The sequence below is a fragment of the Vicugna pacos genome, chromosome 14 (assembly GCF_048564905.1).
Source record: "Vicugna pacos chromosome 14, VicPac4, whole genome shotgun sequence".
Taxonomy (NCBI): Eukaryota; Metazoa; Chordata; class Mammalia; order Artiodactyla; family Camelidae; genus Vicugna; species Vicugna pacos.
The window spans coordinates 31386231-31403294 of NC_133000.1; the positions used below are offsets into that span (position 1 = coordinate 31386231).

Sequence of the window (17064 nt, forward strand, 5' to 3'; positions counted from 1 at the left end):
CTGTTCCACAGACAGGATAATCTCAGTAGTTTTAATTTAACTGACTTTTTCTTCAACAAGTTCATATCTACAGAGAAACCACTTATTGAAGTTTTTATTTTAGTCATTATATTTGTATCTCTAAAATTTCTAGTTGTTTTTTATTATAAATTTTATTTATTGTTATTCTCTGTACAATGAGATGAGCACATAATTTAATTCTTTAGGCATGGTTTCTGTTAGTATTTTGAACATATGTGTAATTGCTTATTTATGTCTTTGTCTAGTATGTCCAGTGTCTGGGCTACCTCAGGGAGTTTCTGTTGACTACTTTTTCCCCGTCTGTTATGACCAAACTTTTCTGTTTCTTTGTACATCTTCTAATTTTCTGTTGAAAACTGGACATTTAAAATATTACAATGTGGCAGATCTGAAAGCCTGATTTTCCTCATCTCCAGGGTTTATCATTGCTTTCATTGTCATTGCTGCTGCTGCTATTTATTTAGTTACTTTCCTGAACAAATTCTGTAAAGTCTGTTTTCTTTATCATGCATGACCATGAGATCAGTGTGTGTGAAGAAAGCCTAGTTGTCATCACTGTAGTAATGATTGGACAGTGATTTCTTTCAATGCCTGGAGCCAATCGTTTGAGCTGTTGCCAGGTGGCTGTGTGTCCACGTGCTGAGGGATGCCCTCAGCACCGGCATGCAGTCAGCAGCTCTTCCGTAGCCTTTAGTTCTTGCTTATGCAGAACCTCAAGTTCAGCCAGAGTTGAAGGCTTAGGATTTTCTCAGATCTTTCCTTGCCATGTGCCACACATGTATATTGCCTTCTACAATTCTCAGAATTTTTTGGAGCTTTTTAACCCTACCTTCACCCCCAGAAAGTCTCATTACTCAATTTTGCCTTCTAAGTTTCCTAGTCAGCACCTAGTTAGCCTCTACTGGTCCCACTGCCTCAGACAGTTGTAATGTTAGATACTCACTGCTGTTTCCCACACACACTCTGGGGACAGGCTGTTTGCACAGCATGAGTCTGTGATAGGTCACATAGTGACAGCTCTCTGGGGGCGGATTTTTTGGGTAACTTTAAATCACTTCTGCCCCTACCTTGATTGTGAGACTATTGCTTATAAAGGCCACCATTTAGGTGAGGATACAGGGATGGGGTAGATCAAGTTACAATGCCTCAAAACTCACTATCTTTATGGAGATTTAGCTGGGTTTTTTTTCTCAAATAAAGACTCCCCGGATTGCTGGAAGTCTTGGTTTAATTTCCAGAGTTCTACAGAGGTTAATTTTGACAAATTTTGCCATTGTCATTGCTTCATAGAGGAGTAAGTTTTCCAAGATGTTTACTCAGATAGTCTAGAAGTGTATCCCATTTGCATTTGTGTTCAACTGAGTTACTTGCAAGACTAACTAATTCTACAGCTCCAGCTCCATTCACGTAAGAGTCCATCTGCATGGATTCTCCTACAGCAGTGTACAACCTGTTGTCAGATTGTTGTTTTTCTTATTAAAGTGTAGGGGTTTTTAAAAATATGCTCATGAATAGCCTTTTGTCATTTTTACACATTACAAAACTTCCACTAGTCTGTAGCTATTTTTTCCCCTCACTTATTGTTGCTTTAATGAAGTTCTCACTTTTAAGGATTTTCAGTATAGCAGTTTGTGAATGCTGATCACATGGGTGAGGCATTTAACTACTGTCTAAACCTCAGTCTTTGCTCTGATTCACTGTCTGGAACATCTGAACACATCTACTGAACCCCGTATACCAATGGATGCTGACAGACCTAATTAAAAAAATGCTTTTTAAGTAAAGCAAAGAATATTAACTTTGACACTGGAAACGACAAATCTCAAATTTCCTAGCTGATCTTGCTTTCTGTGATCATGAGCTACATCATGTTTTTAGAGCCGACAGGCATATTGAACTACTGATTTTACTTCATCGGATTTTAGAATGCAGAACACATTTCAGGCCCACTTATAGCAACATATGTGTATCTTAAAGGATATGTACATATGATGATGTCTTTATTATAAGTACCTTATTTTATTTTAGGTACCTACTGCTGTGCACCTCATTAAGGAAAGCTTGAAACTGCACTACTGAAATTTTTCATACCACCATCATCCCATAGCATCACTTTTGCACTTAGATGTTGTGTGGCAGAGTATTTTTCTGCTCCCTAGAAATGATCAATGTTGAAGGGGGAAAAAAAAACCCTCCTCAAATAAATATACTCCAAATCACACACTTATCTGAACAATGGCCACCATTTTAGTCCATAGTCCACACCAATCCATCTACTCATACTGACTCAGAGTACTCAACATAGACAATCCACCCCTGAATTCAGGGCCCTCAACACACGTTCTATCCCCTCCCCATTCCTTGTTGATTCTGACCTACTTTTGTCCAACGCGTCCTGCCAGTCTCTTTGCTACCTGACTGCACTTTTTAATTTTTACCTTTGAGTTCCAGGCTGCGCCTAGTGATTCCCAGAGAAACGCCAGACACTTGGCTCAACAGGAGGGGCGGTGAGGATTTCAGAAAGCTGTTAACCTAACTCACTTTCAGATCAGTGAGTGGCTGTTGTGAGCATTCCTTCTAGATCTCTGCCATACCGGCTGCATCCACCCCAGCAAAATAACGTAGCTCCTCCAACCACCTCTGCCTCCATTCATCTGGGTTTCTGCTTTCAGTGACACTCAGATGCTGCTGATGGGCATTATATATATATATATATTTTTTTTTTTTAATTAAAGTATAGTCAGTTACAATGTGTCAATTTCTGATGTACAGCACAATGTTCCAGTCCTTCATATTCACATATATATGTATGAATTCCTTTTCATATTTTTTTACTAAAGTTTATTCCAAGATATTAAATATTGTTCCATGTGCTATACAGAAGAAATTTAGTTTTTTAGCTATTTTTAAATATAGTAGTTAATATTTGCAAATCTCAATCTCTGATGGAAATATTTAAAGCCACATCTGGAACCCTTGTTGTGGAAGTGTCTGAGAAATATATTTTCGACCTCATAGACTTTTGGTTAGGAAGTTGGAATAAAGGCTGACCTGGCTCACCTAACTTGTCTGCCTTTGTGAGTAAAGAGGTCTGGAGTTTCAAGTCCCAATGAAATGTCCCAGCCCTTCAGTAGCAATCTCTTAAAGCAACCAAAATGCTCCCATCTACCAGAGCATGACTTGTCCTTAGACACTGCTGGACATAACCACCGACGCTGTCTAAGGCGTCGTCTTCATCTGGTGCACACTTTCTTTAGATGTGTAATATCCTGATTAACAGGACAAGTTAGTTTGGATTCCCAAGTCCACAGGCAGCCTTCTGCCTGACTTTGGAGTATATATGTTCATTGAAGAGTCCTCTTTCAGATCAGCTAGAGCTGTCTGGTGTGTGGTGTCCCAGAGAATGTGGGTGCAGTGCTCCCCACCAGAGTCCTACCAGTTGTTTTATTGCAGGAAGAGAGAGAGCAAAAGAGACAGAACAGGAAGTTCTTGTCCAGCCTCAAACACAGTCACCCCCTCCCAGGGCTCTTGCTCTGGGACAGACAGCAGTGCAGGTCAGCAACGATGTGGCCCCGGTGTACTCCAAAACATGGTGTGGTTTTACTGGGCTATCTGTGTCTTTCATGGGCCCTGCAAAGTTCTCGGCTTTGTGAAATGGGGAACTAAGGAACTCCCACCCATGGCTGTAACTCCCAGGGTTTGCACCCTTACGGGTTTTGAGGATTTGCTGGCAACTCTTTCTTTTTCACTGGGTCATGTCTCGGTTACACCTGCAGTCCTGTGACTTCCTTATCAGAACTGCTCCTTACGTTCGGGATTTAGTGAAAGATGCCATTTTAGCCTGTAAGTTCATGTTCAGGGAGGAGGAGGAAGAAGCACAGATCAGAATTGCTCTTTTGCTTTTTTTTATTATTGTTTTCATAAGCCATCTCCTGTTGTCGAATGGACACTGAGCCAATGAATGACTGTTACACCCCCATTTGAATGATGAGAAAAATGACACTCAGGGAGAGGAGGCAAACTTCCTGAGGTTCCAAAGACCAAAAGGGATGAGCACAGAATAAGATCCCTGCAAATTTCTTGTCTGTCATTCGCCTTTAGGTCAATGACAGAGTGCCGTGTGTAGTAGTAAAGTTGTAACATGCTTTTAAAAGGGTGCAGATGTTCTTGTTTTGTTTATAAAATCACAGTGTTTTGTCTGAGACTCTGAAAAAGAGAAATGGGTTAGTAAATGTTGGTTTCTCATCCTTGGTCCTTCCTCCCCTTCACAGATATGGACCCTTCCATCTGTAGCAGGAATAAGACAGCCCCAGCCTTCCCGTCTCATGAGATCAGTACTCATTCATTTCATTCCTGCCCACCAGTAGGTGATAAAGCACAGCGAGATTTTCATGTCCTGCTTCACTGATTCTTGTGAAATTAGGTGTTTGAAGATAGAAACTCATGAAAGGAAGCTGCTTTTTTTTATATAAAGTGCAGTAATTTTCCTAGCAGAGAAGGAAATTGAGGATTTTCTTCATTGAAAATTAATAGAGATTTCAAGAGCATCTGTATTTCTGATGCATAGATTAAAATGACAAAATCTAGAGGGATTACAGAAACACAAGGAAGATACCAAAAGTGCCTTTAAAGAGCTTTTCTAAGACTGGGCTTGTAAAGAGACTGTTAGTTGACAGAGACCCTCTTCTCACCCATAGTCCCTCTCCTTAGGTTGGAAAGGGCCAGCGCTTCCCATGTGTGCAGTCCTGGTGCTTCAAGTGAGTTGTAGGGTAGGGCAGTGCTTATGGTGCTCCCTTCAGTTTGTCCATCCTAAGTAACCCCTGGCAGTCAGGGCGAGTGTGTTGCAACTACGTGAACCATTCACCATGCTCTCCGTGGTGTGTGCTCATCTCAGCTCATCCAGCCTCAGGTGATGGCAGAGCAGAGAGTGGTGGCAATAGGTCAGCCATGAGTAAGAGGGAGCCACTGGAGTCAGCTGGGGCCCAAGTGGCTAGGAGTTCCAGGTTGAATTCCCAGGACTTCCCACAGCTTATTCATTCAGCTAATACTTCTCCAGCACCTGTCATGTGCTGGTGCTTCCATTGTGAACAGAACCAAATCCCTGTCCTCATGAAGATGACGTTCTAGTGGACATAAGAAATGATAAACGCAGAAGCAGATCCAGGTCAGGACACATGAGTGCTGTCTACTTTGGAGTGCACAAGGTGAGATCCTTTGGGAAGGAATGTATGATACAGGAAAATGTGGGGGAGAGGATGGCCGTATCCCAGGTCTTATTTGGGTCCCTGAGATGCACCTCGTGATGTGTGGGTATTTGGTTTGCACAGGAACGAATCCAAGAGAGAGCCACAATTCAGTAAATGTAGATTTATTCAGAGAGATATATACTCCACAGACAGAATGGGCTGTTTCAGAAGGCAAGAGAAAGGCCATGAGGAGTGAGGGTTGGGTGCTCCAGTTTAAAGTAAAAGTAGATACACACTCCACAGACATAGTGTGGGCTGTCTCCCTCAGCAGAGAGAGCAGCCACGAGGTGTGGTTGTTAGTTTTTATGCACTCAGTATCTTCATATGCTAATAAGTGGGAGGAATATTCCAACCGCTTTGGGGAAGGTGTTGCGATTACCAGAAATTGGGCCACCACTCACCCTTTGACCTTTCATGGTCAGCCTTGAACCTGTCCTGGCACCTGTGGGAGTGCCAGTTAGCATCCTGCTGTATTTCAGTGAGTGTGTATTGAAGCTCAAGATCTACTGGGAGTTGACTTTTCCACCGTCACGGTGCTAATGGCTGTGCCATGCTATTAATGGCTGTGCCCGGCCCCCTTCCCTCCTGTCTCATGAAGGAGCTCTGGACTGATTGCACAATTGCAGAGCAGGGGATAGAGTGGAAAGAACTTCATAAGTGGAAGGTGGAAGGCAGTGTTTGTAGTAGAATTCTCAAGTCAATTATAAAGTAAGGGTCTTCTGTTTGCTGGGATTACCTGGTGTCACATTAGGGAGCTGTGAGCCTTGGGGACTTCAGTGAGTGGGTGGCTCACTGTATATACTGTGTTGCTTCTTAGGCGGCTCGAGAACAGTTGGCTTATATGTGACCCATTCACTCAAGCAGGGGTCTTTTTGGGGATTTTCTGCACTTGAGGCTAACATGGGTCACATGGGGGGGCAGGACCGGCCAGTCACAGCTTGGTCCACAGTCACCTAGTGCCCTCGTGGCTTTCATCCCATGGATGTGTCCCCTCCCCCTCAATGGGGACAAGGTCAAAAGTGGTGGGGCAGCTTCTCAGTGGCGAAGGCATTGCACTCCAGACCCAACACTCAACAGCATGGACCCCTGGTGTTGGCCACAGTCTTAGCTAGATGAGGCTGTTGAGTAGCTGAGCTCATGAGACGTGGGTGCCATGCTTCCACTCTCACCAAGAGCTCTACTTTTGAAGGTTCTGATCAGACAGCCACAAATACTCCCTAGCCCATAAACAAGGAACAGTCCCTTTCACCCGGGGAAGGGCACACAGAAGGAGAATGGATCATCCCGAGAGCAGGAGAGGCCAAATCAGTCCTGCCCTCAGGGGTCTGACAGACGAGCCAGCTCAGTTCCTCTTACTAGTTGTTTACTTGGAGGATGTGGGGTATTTTGGTGACCTGCAAGTGTCAGGAAATAGTACACGAGGGCTTTGTAGATTTTCTGGTCCGGTGTTAACTCACCCCATTGTAGCTGTTGTGCAAGGAAACAAAACTTGGTGGACAACAGGCCATGGCCTCTGCTCCCTGGTGGAGCCAGGAGATTACAATGTTAAGAACGACTGCAGGGGCATCATTTCTATGTTGAGAGGCCAGATGGCCTTACATATCTCTCATGCTGGATGCCTAAGTTGCAAAGGGAAACTGGAATTCATCCAGCTCTCCAGCCAAGGAGGAGGCCACAAGTGGCCTCCCCCACCAACTGTGAGCTCTTTGCCTCCACTGACAGCAGCATGTATAGCAAAAAGCTGGGCTGCCACCTGCGTTTCCGTGTAAACATCCGAGTAGCCACAACAATGGCCTCGTGAGCGATGGTGTGCCCAAGGAAGCGCTGTGTGGGACAGAGGGAGGAGTGCCGGGGTCAGACCCCGGGAGGGCAGGCAGGCAGTGAGGACATCTGTGCAGCGCAGGTGCCATGGAACTGAGCCAAAGGGAGGCTGGTTTTGGAGCAGGGAGCCTGGGCAGTGCCGTGTTGTTCGTAAGAAGATCCTGGGCTCTGGATCCAAGAAGTCATTGGCTTGATTCCTGACCTCAACCCTCATCTTGGGCAAATGTTTGAAGCTTTCTGTGCCTCTGTTTCTTGGTGTCCCAGTTGGGGACAATAGTAGCAATTACTTCTGAGAGTCAGGAGTGCCTTTATAGATGTCATTTCATTACGCTCACATCAGCCCACGAGCACAGTGCTAGGTCCCCCATTTTACACATGGCAGACAAGTAACTTTTAATCAGTAATCACGCAGCTAATAATGGTCATAATCAGCATTTGAATTTGATCCCTGTGTCCAGATAATTTCTATTCTCACTCAGTATTACTGGAAAACTAGTAAAGTCAGAACAAACACTGCTGAGAAGTGGGTGCTTGAAACATGTTTGTCATCTTTGCCATTGGGGAGTGTTGAGTTCACATTCCTCACAGCACTTCTGAGGCTCCCTGCATCTCCGCTGCCCCTGGTGGGGTCTACAGGGCTCTGGGCAGCTTCTCCTTGTTCTCTAACCCCAAGGCTCTCTGCTCTCTGCAGGTTGATTCTCAACCCTGACTGCTCGGTAGAGCTAGTGTCTAAAAACAAAAAAATGTGGGGAGGGTACGGCTCAGTGGTAGAGCACGTGCTTAGCATGCAAGAGGTCCTGGGTTCAATTCCCAGTACCTCCATTAAAATAAATAATGCTCAATACTCCCCACAAAAAGAAAAGAAGTATTTAAAAAATAATAAACAGTACAAAGGCCCCACTCCAGGCTGTGGTGCACTATTGTTTAAAGGCTCCCAAATGCATCCCATATGCAGGAGGGTGAGAGCTATCCCTATACACTTCTTGTGAGCTTGTCCACTCACACCCATTAGCCTCTTGAAACAGTAAAACTACTTGGCTCAGCCTAGAACTTTCTCCCGATTTCTAGAGTTTTATTTTACTACTGCACATCTCTCCTGGAGCCCACAGGAACTCAGCCAGAACTGAATCAGTTGTCTCTTCTCATGACTTGCCCCTCTTCCTGCCCTTCTTTTTTTTTTTAACATTTTTTATTCATTTATAATCATTTTACAATGTTGTGTCAAATTCCAGTGTTCAGCACAATTTTTCAGTCATTCATGGACATATACACACTCATTGGCACAATTTTTCTCTGTGATTTATCATAACACTTTGTGTATATTTCCCTGTGCTATACAGTGTAATCTCGTTTATCTAGTCTACAATTTTGAAATCCCAGTCTATCCCTTCCCACCGTCTACCCCCCTGGTAAACACAAGTCTGTATTCTCTGTCCATGAGTCTATTTCTGTCCTGTATTTATGCTTTGCTTTTGTTTGTTTGTTTGTTTTTGTTTTTTAGATTCCACATAATAGCGATCTCATATGGTATTTTTCTTTCTCTTTCTGGCTTACTTCACTTAGAATGACATTCTCCAGGAGCAACCATGTTGCTGCAAATGACATTATGTTGTCGGTTTTTATGGCTGAGTAGTATTCCATTGTATAAATATACCACATCTTCTTTATCCAGTCACCTGTTGATAGACATTTAGGCTGTTTCCATGTTTTGGCTATTGTAAATAGTGCTGCTATGAACATTGGGGTGCAGGTGTCATCCTGAAGTAGATTTCCTTCTGGATTCAAGCCCAGGAGTGGAATTCCTGGGTCATATGGTAAGTCTATTCCTAGTCTTTTGAGGAATCTCCACACTGTTTTCCATAGTGGCTGCACCAAACTGCATTCCCACCAGCAGTGTAGGAGGGTTCCCCTTTCTCCACAGCCTCTCCAGCATTTGTCATTTGTGGATTTTTGAATGACGGCCATTCTGACTGGTGTGAGGTGATACCTCACTGTAGTTTTGATTTGCATTTCTCTGATGATTAGTGATATTGAACATTTTTTATGTGCTTTTTGATCATTTGAATGTCTTCCTTGGAGAATTGCTTGTTTAGGTATTCTGCCCATTTTTGGATTGGGTTGTTTATTTTTCTCTTATTGAGTTGTATGAGCTGCTTATATATTTTGGAGATCAAGCCTTTGTCGGTTTCACTTGCAAAAATTTTCTCCCATTCCGTAGGTTTTCTTCTTGTTTTATTTCTGGTTTCCTTTGCTCTGAAGAAGCTTGTAAGTTTCATTAGGTCCCATTTGTTTATTCTTGCTTTTATTTCTTCTAGGAGAAAATTTTTGAAATGTATGTCAGATAATGTTTTGCCTATGTTTTCCTCTAGGAGGTTCTTGCCCTTCTTATTTCAGGGAATGGCACTATAATTTAGGGCACTGCCAATGCCAGAAAGCTGGCCGGCATCCTTGACCTGTTCCTGCCCTTCCATCACACCTGTGGCCAATCCGTCCACCTGCTGAAATGTTTTCTTCTCTCTCCTCCTGGCAGGGCCTCAGCAGGACTTCACATGAACCTGCCAATTGTCCTCCCTGACACTATCTTGTCTCTTTCTAGATCACTTTGCATGTCTCCTCTACCTTGGAGGCACACAGAGTCCTTTGTGATGTACACCTGTGATCTCCCCACCTGGTTGTCTCATCTGCCTCCCACACCCTGTGCTCGCTTGTAGACTATTTGCAGTTCCTGGAAGGGACCTGGCTCTCTTTGGCCTCCCACCATTGCATGCGCAGCTCCCCAGGGAGAAATGGCCTTAACATTATAAGTTCACCTGATCAATTCTAGGGCATCTCAGAGCTCACCACAGTGGTTCTCTCCTCTGGGAGAGCCTTGGCTACAGTTTCGGCTCCCTGCCCCGAGCACCCTCTGCTGACTGTTATCCAAGCCCTCTTAACATGCCTCCTCAGCCATTATTTCACGATGAGTCCTGTGCACCTAGGAGCTCCCAGAAGCAGGGACTGTGTCTTTTTCCTCTTTATTCTCAGAGCATTGTAGAGACTCAGGTATAACGGTGGAGGGCACAGTGGTTATTCTGCAATTTCTCTAGAGTTGGGGCCTAGGGGTAACAGTCTGGTGGGAAGAAGGGCTTAGGGGATTTACCCTGAAGCCACATTTTCAATTAACATTTCATGTTGTTTTTGTCTACTATTTAAAGTTACGAGTCTTAAAACACAATGACGATTTCTAAAAATTACATTACCGATGATTGAGAAAAATGGCAGTTTTCCATATTTAAGAATATTATTTTAAGTTTGTGTGACTGGGGTGGTGGAAAATAGAAATGCAGGGGCTACTAAAGCATTCTCATCCCCTTCCCCACCCTCAGGTCCTTTGGACAGAAGAGACAGAGGGATGTGAGGAGAAGGCTTGGAGGGTGAACCGTGCAGTGCTTTTAAATTGTGACAGTTACTTGTGCTTTTTTTACTTTTTTTTTAATGGAGGTAATGGGGCTTGAACCCAGGACCTTGTACATACTTAGCACGTGCTCTATCACTGAGCTATACCCACCCTTCCCCCCGATATTTGTGTTTTTAGTGGGCATAATGTGCTGGTAGCAGGTACGTTAGCATCAGACACAGTCACCTGCCTCTGACCATCACGTTAATACCTTTCCCTTGAGCTAGAGAACTAGTCTGTTTCCAAAAGTTCAATAAATTATCTACATTTTCTTTTTTCTTAAACAAAAGGTATTAACTCATTTTTTTCTTTAGTATCGCCTATAAATAAAATGTGATTTTATTAACCATTTACCAAAGTGTTAAGTGTAATAAATATTAAGTACAGATTTCTGAAGCATCAGGCATCACTGAAGATCCACATTCTTCTGTTCTGTCTCTCTGTTAGTCACCTTACTTTTGGAGTTCTGGAAGCGGTGCCAGGCAGAACTTGAGTACAAATGGGAGACGGTTGGGCAGGAAGAACAAGTCCGGCCAGAATAGGAGGCGAGGTGTCCCCACGTGGAGATAGATGAGATTACCCAGGAAAAGCGGGCGCTGTTTAGATGCACTTTATTCTGTTTACTTCTGGACTTGTCAGCCTTGGCTGCATGTTGGAATCACCAGGGGACCTTAAAAAATGTTGGTGCCTGGGTTCCATCACTGCAAACTCTGATTGTACTTAGTGGCCTGGGGTGCATTCTGGCATAGGGAAGTTTTTAAAGCTCCTCTGGTTATTCTAATGTGCAGCCAAGTTGAAGGAGCACTGCCTGGAATGGTGGACACAGAAGAGAAGTGAGGTCCTTCCTTCATAATAACAGTAAAAAGGGGGAAAAGAAAAAGACTGGTATAAGTGTATATGTAAAGAGGCATTGATTTGTATCCTTTCATGACACCAATAAAAAATGCAAAATATAAATTAGCTGCAATGACATAGATGTAGAAGGAAAGACAAATTGGTTTTTATAGTTGACTCCCATTTTTTTAAATGCGCCTTCATTATTGTGGCCTCCTTTTCATCATAGACTAGGTGCCCCTTTGTCTTGAACTAAGTCCCGGTCACTGCTCCCCCTTCCTACTGGGATGTGCACAAAGCAGCATGGCTCTCATCCTAAAGTCAGAGAAAGGGTAGAAGAAGCAGGGAAACATTTGTTGAGGTGCCATCAGTGTTTGAGCAGTGTTTGAGCTAGTCATTTTACATAACTGGAAATGTAAATTTATTGCTGCCACTCCTGCTGCAAAATTAAAAAAATAAAACTGTATATCTTTGTATCAACATTCCAGAGCTATGAAAAGATGATTTTTGAGTCATTTGTATTATTGCTTCTTTCCATCAGCTGAGATAATTTAGAGCTGATGGTGCTTGCAGTCAGCAGCAGCAGGACAGTAGGTTGTGAGAATGAATAACTCTTGGGAAAAAAAGGCTTTTACTAGGAGTATCTGAAAATGTCTCCAAATATAGATTTAATAAATTGAATCACAGATCTACAGAATGTTGGCACTGAAAAGATATGGAGGGAGCAGGTCAAACTCCTCTTTTTATAAATGGAAAAAAATGAGGTTCAGCTACCAATAGAAAGTGACATTTGTCTTTTACAATGTAATAAGCTTCTAATAATCCCCATTATGAATAGTTCCCATTGTTTACAACTGAAGATGGGGGTAAAAGCATATGTTGGTGAAAGACTGTACATTCAGAGATGAAAGCTGAATCTTAGACAAAATTAGATGTTCATAATGCTTTTGAGTCATGAAAAACAAAAACTTATCATATTGGCAGCATACAAAAAATACTGAAGAGAAGTTTTTTGGTCATTTAAACTGCCAAGTTTAAATTTAAATTTGCAAGCTAATAAGTTTAAATTTTCATTGGAACATGCTTGTTGAAAAATTGAAGATGAAGACTCATTTAACTTTATCATTCTTCCTTATTTAAAAAATTGCCTTATTATTTTTTTAGTTTTTTATTTGAAGTATTTTACTTTACTTGAGAAAGCATGCTCCATTGTTTAGAGAGGCCAGCATTGTGGTAGTGAGATCTTGTGAATGAAGTTGCCTAAATTCATATTTGAACACAGCAGCTTGCTTCCTGAGTGATCTTGGACAACTTAACTTCTCTGTGCCATAGTTTCCTATAAAATAAGAATAAGAGAGTTGCTTCTTCATGACAGTGGTAAGGAAGGGTCAAAGTAATGTATAGAATCTACTTGGAAGGCTTCCTGGCACAGAGGAAGGGCCATGTACTTAGTTACAGCTATTATTATACTATATCTGGTTTTATAATCCAGTTAAATCTTGATTCTTGCTGATTTCATCTCTTAAAAAATTCTAAATATAAACTCTAAAATGGAAACTCTTAAACTTCATAGTTGTAGCTAATTAACACATAAAGCTCAACCAAGAAACACACAGTGGACACCAGTTAGCTGCAGACAACTGTGATTCTTTCTGTCCTGCACAGACCCTAAGCTGTCACTACCTTCACTTCTGAAATCAAAGGCAAGCTAAGGAATAGAGCTTTAAATCTTGGCCTCGTCAGGTGCTCAGACCATGGCAGGGAAACAGTTTACTGTTCACATGTGCATTTTCAAAAAATAGTATTAAAACGAACACTGTACATATTTTGTTGTGTGTTTGACATCGTTAACAGAAAAGAAAAGAAAAAAAAAACAGGAAAAAACCCATGCATTTACAAACAAGGAGGCTATGTCTGAAATTTTTTTTTTATATTATGTTTAGGATTTACTGACCAGTTAGGAGAAATATCATTTCATTGGTGTAATCCCTTGATTGACTAAACTTGTTTTTTTAATTAGGAAGAAGAGCGTGTTCCCTTTACCACCTGGGGAAAGTGTATACATATAACCCTTTGTGCAAGTGCTCTTTTTCTGGGTAAGAACCTGCCACAGACTTTTAAAATCTAATGTGAAATGCTGAGAAAACTGAAAGTCAAGCTGGGAACTATGTAGTCTCATAGAGGAAACTTTTTCCAGAGAACATCTGAGCCAATGCAGGGCGCCGCTCTGGAGGTTCCACAGTCTCTTCTGCTCACAGTGCTTCCCCCAATTCTTTTCACCTCATTTGTTCAAATCAGATCAGTGGTTTAGGATTCTCCAGGGTCTGATTAAGAGACCAGATGGAGGCATTAAATTTCTAAAATTTTCCAAGTGTAACAACCTAGGTAAAATGTCTAAGAATAGCCTAACAAAAGGATAGTAGGAACTATCAAAAAATAAAAGTAAAAACTACTGAAAGATATAAAAGGTGCTTTAATCACATGATTCTAGATTAAAAGATCATATCTCCAAAATATCAGAAGTTATAAAATTGATTTGGGTTTATTGTGAATAAAATCATATTAGTAATATAAAAATTAATAAGATAATGAGAGTTTTACTAGTTCAAGAATAGCCAGATTATAAAATAAGGCAGGAAGTCCAGATATGGGCTCTGATATCAATAATAATTGAATATAAGAGATGGAAGGCATTACAAATCAGGGAGATAAATAAAGTTTATTCAGTGAATGGAACACTTGTTAGCTACTTGGGGGAAAAGAAAAGATTGAAATCATACAGTGAACCATATATTGTGATAAATTCCAGAAACATTTAAAAAGTAACACAATTAGAAAAAAACTACAAATAAATATGGATGAGTATACAACCTCTAGATGGACAGTAAGTATCAGAGGAAATTATACAAAGATTTCCATGCATCAGAGCATCCTAATTTTAAACAAAACACCAGAGAATGTTATTTGCTTACAAATCCGACAAGGGGCTAATTCCTTCAATACATAGAGAGTTCAGATCACTTCAAAGGTAACATCAAAATATCTCAGAAGCGTAGAAGGCAGAGAAGATGAACACACATTCACAAAAGAAAAAATAGATGTCACACTTCAATGGTAATTCACTCAGTGCACATCAAAATGAAATAGTTTTCCACCTCTCAAGTGACACAGCTCTGTTTATGAGGATGAATTGCCAGTGATCACCAATCCCATGCCTAGGTTCCTGGATAATTTTTGTGAAGTATGGTTGATTTACAATGCTGTGTTAATTTCTGGTGTACTCCTCAAGCCTTCTTAGAAAGCAGTCTGGCAGTTGATATCAAGAGTCAAAAATATTCATATGTTTTAATCCACTAATTCAGCTTTGAAAAACTTTTAATCAGGAATTATTTCAAAATGGCAGGGAAAAGTCAGTATGGATGCAAGTCACAGACATACTTTTATATGTGTATATATATATATAAAATCTCAGCCAAAATATTCTTCCAACTCTTCACAAAGTAGAATAGTATGCAGTCATGAAAAAGTGTGTCCATGAAAATATTTTATGACATGTCAAAGTGTTATGCTTATGATAGATTGGAGAATTAAATTAATATAAAAAATGATTTGTAATATACAAACAATGCACCATTCTGAAGGAATTATGTCTATAGGTTGAAGCATTATTCTTATTTTATTTTTTATTCATTTTCAGAGTTGGAGTCTTTTGATTGTAGGTGACAAAATCAATCTCCAATGTGTTTAAACAACAACCAAAAAATGGGGATCCATGGGATTCATTGGTTCCTGTAAATGAAAACCTCAGGTCTGAGGTCTGGCTTCAGTCAAGGAGAGATACTCTAGCCCAGATGATGTCAAGGGCTGCTTTTGTCCTGTCTTCATTCTGTGTCCAAAGATGTCTCAGCATGATGCTTCTAGGCACGCAGCATCCCAGATCATCCATCCAAACCAAGACAGGTCTCTTTTGGCAGCTTCCTCTCTTGATAGAGGAAGCTTATGATTCACATGGGCACCAGCATGTATCTCCTCACATAATAGTGGCTCTTCCTGGGTTATTTGCCAATTCTCCAATCATGTGCGAGGCCAATACAATGAGGGGTATTATTTGTCTTAAACCAGCTGAGATCTACTTCTGGTGCTTCAGAAAGAGTGGGTCAATTGAGGTTAAATCACAGGACTAAAAACAAAAGGGAGGTTATTTATCCTAAAGCAAGTTCTGGGTCCTCTTCTAAGACTGGGGACAGATCCAGGACAGCAGTTCTGTCCACTACTGAGTACTTTCAAATTTTCTTTAATGAGCAAATGTTAAATTTATGATCAGAAAAGATGATAAATAAGAAACTTGAGGAAGGAGAACGGAAAGCTTTCCTGTTTCTTAAGAAATAGTGAACCCATTAAGTGCTTGGAAGAAAAATGGAAATGTGTCAAGTTTGTAAAAGTTCTGAAATGAATTAGAATTGATTTTACAGACCATGTAGGAGACAGTGCTATACAGTTAGTGTGTCTTTGGGCTCTTTGAGTATTTCAGTACTTTCACTTAATAGTTGCTTCATTTGGGGCAAATTGCAACATCTCCACGTGGCTCTATTTCCACATCTGTAAAAGAGATATAATATTACCTTCCCCACAGGGTGATTGTGAGGATTTTGAAAAATAGATGTGTGCTGAAGCAATAGTAAGTATTTAAGCATTCTTAACTATTATGTTTACTTAATACATAATTAAAAAATTACTATGCAGACTTTTAAAAAATGCATACTATTTAAATGGCCTATATGAGCTGTACAAGAGAGGAAGGCTTAATATACCTTCTATAATACATTTTTCTCAGCCTTAACTAATTTTCACATTTAATCACACACACACCAAAAAGTTATTCCTTTCACAAGCATGAAGACTTAACTGTGAAGAAAAGGATGATGAAAGAGAGTAGAGGAGAAAATAAAATGCTTTCTCTACAAACTGATGGCTTAAAAACTAAGAAAAAACACCTTTTTAAGACTTTGGTCACCATATTCATAGCTTATACTTAGGTAGAGTTTTTCACATGCCTGCGGTTAATGTTCCAATTGTTTTCACAATTAGTAAATAATTGACTCATCACAATAGTCCTATAAATTGCTATTATTATCCCCCCATTATATGGGTGAGGAGATTGGAGCCCATAGAGGTTAAGAAATTTGCACAAGGCCCCACAGCTAGCATCAGAGCTGGGATCCAGATGCAGGAGTGTGGCTCCAGGAGGGGCTTGTAAACACTCCCTCTGCTCTCCCATGCAGGTGCAAGCCAGCCACCTGCTATTACTGTAAATAACATGATGTGGTTCACTTAGTCCTGAAATTCACATTCTTTGTAGCTTTCTCTCTGGGGCACCCATCAGGAGCAGCCAGGGACACTGAGTACATGCTTCTGGACTATGACCAAGAAGGTAGATGGAAGGAAAACTGTTTAAAAATGGGATCTTTAATGTTCATTCTTCAGTGGCCAGGAAAAAAACCTGCCTAGTGAGGAACTGAAACCCTATTAGCCACGTGCAAATTATGCTTCAGACACCCCCGCTGCCCTTGGGTCCACACAGTCAAAACTACAGTGGATTAGGGACATGAATCTTGTGCAAATGCAGGGAGTAGGAATACCTGCCATTTTAAGATCTCAAGGAGTATGAAAAGCATGTGAAGCTTTCATCAGCAGAGACCTGCTGTC

The 17064-nt window shown here is 41.1% G+C and overlaps 1 protein-coding gene across 1 annotated transcript in view; it reads right to left on the bottom strand.

The window, feature by feature from the left end:
* LOC140701208 (uncharacterized) overlaps positions 1-17064 on the bottom strand; it is a 541330-nt gene that overhangs the window by 181251 nt on the left and 343015 nt on the right. The gene's annotated exons all lie outside the window — the stretch shown is intronic.